Genomic DNA, 6,675 nt, shown 5'->3' with positions numbered 1-6,675 from the left:
TATATATATATATGCATATGTTAATACTTTTGTGCGAACACCCCCCACCAATAAAAAATAAAAAGCAACCAACAAACCATAATCACATGCGACGACTCGCTCATACTAATAGCCCATTACACACCACACCAAACACTACAAACCAATACGAATCGATAACTTGCGTGAACCCGCAGCAACGCGCGGGCACTTTTGCTAGTTATATATAAAGGAAGAGTGATGGGAAACCAAGGTAATTTCACAATTACATCACAAGGACAAAACCGACATTTCATAATTGGGTATAAAAAGTAATTTGCCATTACATTGTTTCGTTATTCAAGCATATCGTACAAGTATATAAAGCCTCATGTTTAATGTAATTACTCTTGTATCTTTTGGGCATGCAAAAGGTTTTCTTAACTACATTAAATACATATATATAATATAGATAATAATGCACAATTAATTATTGTTATCATTATATTAATATTATTATGATTATTATTAAACATGTTCCTTTTAATCTACGGCCGGCAACGTTTATTTTGGCTACCATTGATGATTCAATTGCTATTCTTTCAGTTGACTATTAATATAAATTGCTATTAAACGGTTTCATCATTAATTGCTATTCAATTGTGCTTCTCAAATCAATCTATATATTGAAAGCGGTGGATGGGGTTTATCATATTCAATTGTGCTTCTCAAATCAATCATATGACGTTTGCCCTGAGCAAGGTATCGTTTTCGTCGAGTCTTTCGACTCTATGATTATTATCCGTTTCGTTGATTTATGATTGATATGCCATTGGTTTTAGCTTTAATTTCTTATTTGTTTTTCAGGTCATGAAATTGAATTTCAAGTACTGGATTATAGGGTTTAGGCATCATTTTCATTGGCAGTTTCTTCGAAACCATTAGATTGCATTCATTCGTCCCTCAGTTCGGTATTCAATCCTCCTTTCATCAATTCGGCACTTTTTGTAATGTATAGACGTGTCAAATATGATTCTGAAAAAGTGTATGATTTTAACAATAATATCATGATATATTTACATTTCTTGCTATACTGATGTTATTTGGTTTCTAATGACAGGTGGGATGACATTGTAGTAGTTATCATTTTTTTTATATCAGTTATGGATTAGGTTCAGTCGTAACGGATAATCGGTACGCTGTTATTATAAGGTAATTCACTTTGTTTTACGTAAATAACTACATGTGACGAAAGTTGATCATTTTGAAAGAGAGCTAATGTTTTCATTTTTGTATTTGTGTTTGTTACATAGCCATAAGAAAGTGGCTATTAATGCACAAGGAACACCGGTAGGGTTTCAATTCCCAATGCCGCACATATTAAACCACAATCAACAGGTATCCTTGCAATTTGCATATATATATGATTTGTTTCCCATTGATAAAAAAAATGATTTGTTTTTCAAGTATACAAGAGATGAAGAGTTATTATTAAGATGGATGGAGTTAAATGCCTTCACTTCAATATTCCGAACACATGAAGTAAGTTATATTTTTATCTCTAGGGTTAAATCAAATATGTTTTTTTAATAAACAATGACAAAAGGATGAAATTACGTAACTGTTTATATATAGATTAAAACTTTTAGACAAGGATTAAAACTGCATATTAGGGTAAAATACTTCACAATTTTTGTTATCATACTCGACACACTAACTATTTAAAAAAAAGGAAGAGTGATGGGCAATGGAGTAATTTCATAATTACATGCCAAGGACAAAAATGACAATTCATAATTCGGTAAGAAAAGTAATTTGGTAATCACTCGATTCGTTTTCAAAGCGTTCGGTACAAGTTGATTAAGCTTCACATTTTGTAAAATTACTCTTCCATCCTTAGAAGATACAAAAAGTTTATGGTCTTTTAGCTAATGATAATGATAATTTAATAACTACATTAAGTACATATAATAATGCATAATTAATTATTAATTACATTATCACATTAAGTTCATATAAGATAAAAATACTCAAATATATCTATATAATTTATATTATATATATCTATAGTTACTATATCTATACATCTGTACTATATTATAAAACATATAGCATGTGTATGTTAAGATTTTTTTAAAGAGTTTTTACATGTCTTCATGCATACAGTGCAACAAATATATGGGACGTGAATCAAATAGGTGGATATTATATAATTGTCTTGTGAGTTAAATTAACAACTTTTAAAAGGTGATATCAGCTAGAAAAGAAGTTAGGGTTTAGGGTAATATAATTGTCTTCGTGATTAAGAAATATAATTTGATAGGTTTATTTGATAATTACACACATACAAAGCGTATGTTGTAATAGATTGAATGGACCATTACATTCATGATCTAGAATATACCATGTGTATTGAATTCGATGCATTCCTTGTGAACTATGTTATAATAATAATAATAATAATAATAATAGGAGTGAAGAACAATCATTGTAATTTCACAATTAGGTAAGAAAAGTAATATGAAGTAATATGACAATAACTCGATTCGTTATTAAAGCGTTTGGTATTAGCTCATAAAGCTTCATAAACTTTAGGAATTACTATTTAATCTTTTTTGACATGCAAAAGATGTGTGAGTTTTTTATCAAAACGGATGGAGAGGAAAAATTATTTACCAATATAGGTGATTTGAAAAGTAATTACCAAAATAGGTGAAGTTACTTTTTTCTCACTCTATTAAATAAAAACAATTCTTATTAAATATCAAATATATTACATTTATAAAATTAAGTGGGGTTGTATATAAAAATAAATTTTTTGGTCATATCATAACAAGAAAGAAAAATAGCAGTAAGGGTTTAAAATATTTTTTCAAACTTGGAATTTTCAAATAACTTACTTAAAAAACATTTTTTAGATAAGTATGTAAAGTCTTTTTTATATATATAACGTAGATTTTAATATGTTTATTTTTATATGTAGATGCCATACTATTTTTTAATATATAAATATGAAATTATTGTTATTATATGTATAAAAGGAAAAGGTGTGTATATAGAGGATTTTTGTCTTTCTTGTCGTTAACATTGTAAAACATATATTTTTAAAATATAGTATTTTTTTGGAACGTAAGCTATACGAGTTGTAGGCACTGCATCGGTACCTTCACATATCTTACTGATTATGTCCGAACAATATTGGTACCTGTATTAGTATTATTGAAACCGGTATCGGTACTCGTCGATGTATCGACATCTTTTTGGACATATCAGAATTTTATTATTGTGAGTTTTCCTAAATTCTTTATTTTATGTATTTAGAAAAATAAACTTTAAAATAAAATATCCTCCAACTGTTTTTTCTAAAATAAAACCTAAATTTTAAATTGTTTAAATATTTTTTTAATTCTTAGTTAAAGATGTTTTTTCGTGTTTCAATATATGACTAGACTAAAGAAAACATTTAAAACAAAAAGGTTATTTAAAAATGATTAAAACAATTATTTTTAGTCATAAATAATATTAATATTTATATATAAGAAAATTAATATATGACTAAAAAGACGAAGAAGAGAAAAATAATTGAATTAGTTTTTAACCTTTTTCAAAAGACGATTCTAATTTTTTTTAACTTACGCATAGAATTGTTTTTATTTATATATATGGTAACACTAAAAAACATTATTAACTAACAATTAAAATAAATTATTTGATCAAAAAAAGTTAAGATATAGGTTTTATGTTTGAAAAAAAAGCTGAAGAATATTTTTTTGAAAAGCATGTTTATTTTTTTTATAATAAAAATTGTTTTTATTCAACAGGATTAAGAGTGAGAAAAAAGAAATTTCACCTATTTTGATAATTACTTTTCAAATCACCTATATTGGTAAAATACTTTTTCCCTTTCACCCACTTTGGAAAAAAACTCAAAGATTATAATGTTTTAACCGATGATAATTATTATTTAATAACTACATTAAGTACATGTAATAATGCACAATTAACTAATAACATTTAAGTTTTATTATAGGGCTCGAGAGCAAAATTTGAATATATAATTCTTTAAATTCTGTTTTTAATAGTCGATCGGTTTCATGCAACCATGTGAAACCCTTAACATATTTCGTTGATAATTATTGATTGAAGCCATTGAATTGGTATTGATTGCAGACAATTGCACTTAAATTCACGTCATTATTGAATGCCTTCTGTTTGTATATAAATATCGGCACCACCGATTGTTCCCCTTCATGGCTTCAATCTTCGAAGCATCTATTGTTCACCCTACCATATGTATCATTCAATTGGGGATTCAGATCAACAGCTATACTTGCTTCTTATATGTTATTGGGTGTAAACTGTAAAGTACTTCCAATACAGTAGCTAGATAATGGTTATGATATCGTACTTAATCGCCATTGTCCAGGTCAATTTTTCTTTTCCTCTTTGTTTTAATAACTTATCTAAGCCAATTTGATTAGGTCATGGTTGATTGGGATGTTTTACCATACGCAGTTCTTCTCTGTCATGGATGTCAAATGCTAAAGCTGAGTCTTGAATTTTACCTCATTGATTTGGTAACATTTTCTATGTACTTATTTGTATTGCCATTTACTTTGTTACTTGCTCGTTTTTGCACTTGTTTATCTCAAATTGATTTATTTAGAGTTTGCGCTTGGCTGCAAACTGATTGGGTGGATTTGAGATAATTATGTGTAATTTAGGAAATTTAAATTTTGTTAATCACATATGCAATAAAACAGTGCTTGAACTAAATGAATGGATGAATCTCTCATCATATGGTGTAGGCTTGAACTCTGGCCATGACAAAATTATTGTCATCGTTTTTATTAGTTTACCGTTTTTAATTTGTGTGACTTACGGTAAGACTTACAAGATTCATTTAGAGAGCTTCAAAGACATGTGCAAGCTTGATATTCATATTATCCTTGACATAGCTAGAAATACATTGACCACAAATTATTGAATAATTGATAGTCGAATTGAAATGACGATTGCTGGTGAGTCAAAAAAACAACGTTAACTATACACATTTTTATTTGTATATTTAAATATTGTGAAAACAATGTTGTTTTTCAGATATGATGAATAGTCTTTGTATCGTCGCAAGATCTGGCATCAAAGATTTGGTGGTGCTGATAATATTTTGAATTGTTTGAAAATCGCATGCCTCAAGATCAGATTACAAAGCATTAGTTTTTCAACTAGCTTAATCGCATTTGCAATGAAAAAAGTGTGCACACATATTTTATCTGGTATCAAAGTTGCAAGCAGAAAGGCACTGGTAAAGATTTGTTGGAATTGTATCGTTTTTTAGGTAATTACATTATAGCTTGAAGGAAGTAATAGGTGTCTAGGTTTAAATGCAATATGTTAATATTAGTGTATGGTTTATATATGGTGTTTCTGCATCTATCAAACTGAATTGGTTAGTTTATAATGCTACAAAAAAATAAATATATGCTTCATAGTCTTTCTTTAAATATATCTTTTTATTTAGATTCATTTGACCTGTTTACATTTATTGTTGAATTGTTGACCATGGCGGTCTAATAGAGCGCCCAAAGGAAAATGGCTTGGTTGTGTAACGGGTCAAAACGACAAGTTTTTATACGGATATCAGTTGTGGTTGAGTTGGTCAATTTGGACATATAATGCATTTAATGCGTCCCATCGCAACGCCTGGGTAATCATACTAGAGTTAATTCTGATTTATTTACCTATAAATGCGTGATTTAGATTATGTTTAATCTCAAACGAGTTGAAAAAAAAAACAGCTAAAGGGAAATGGGTTATAGCTAAACAATTTCAAGGATAAACAGAGAGCAAAGCTTGTAGATATTTCACGACTGCTCATCATGCTGGAGAGTAAGTTATCTTTGCCATGCTCATAGGTGTAATGTAATGGTATTTGTAAAATTAAATATTTTTATTCTTTAGGTGCAACATCAATCTGAACAGGGAATACCAAGATTTGTTGGGGTTTTCCAAATGTTCTTATGTAGTCTTGCCTTTTTCTTTGTGTAGTTAAAAGAGTCTTCTAAATCTTCATTTATCTTAAACCCACACACATATTGGTGAGAGCAAAGACGGATGCACGATGTAGATGGGCTTGCATAAGTGGTGGTTCAGGACGCGTCGGATAGGTTTTCATCTATGGCTCCAAAGTTGTGGTGGTTTTTATTGGTGGTCTAACGGTCTGTTCTGCAACGGCGCCACCAGTCTCACCACTACTAGTTACTTTCTTCAGTTTAGGATAATTCATCATATTACGTTCTTTCTTTTTCGTGTGATATTTAGTTTAATTTCCACTTTTTATGATTGAATTTGAATTGGATTTTGTTATCGAATATGTTTGAATTTAATCAAAATGTTTATTGAATCTATTTCTGGTTCGTACTTTGGTTATGACCGGGCTTAAATTTTCGGTCGAAAACGGCTAACATTACGGGTAAATTTGCACTACTGCGTAAAAAGACTGAGGGACCACCCCATGTCCCTCACTATACCTCGCCACTACCACCACATGCTTAGCAAATTAGTTAAAAAGACTAAACCTAATGTGCTTGGTGTTATAAGGATAAACCTGAACTTAAGCATGTTCTTACGCTAACTTTGTTTACCATAATTCGAATTGATAAGTAGCTAGATATGTATTAAAAAATTTGGTTTTAAACATGGCAATTCTAGGGAAAT

Source organism: Bidens hawaiensis, unplaced genomic scaffold (genome assembly GCF_021521415.1).
Source record: "Bidens hawaiensis isolate Kalapana, Puna unplaced genomic scaffold, B.hawaiensis_p1.1 tig00014095_1, whole genome shotgun sequence".
Classification (NCBI taxonomy): Eukaryota; Viridiplantae; Streptophyta; class Magnoliopsida; order Asterales; family Asteraceae; genus Bidens; species Bidens hawaiensis.
Note: the sequence above shows the minus strand (reverse complement) of the source record.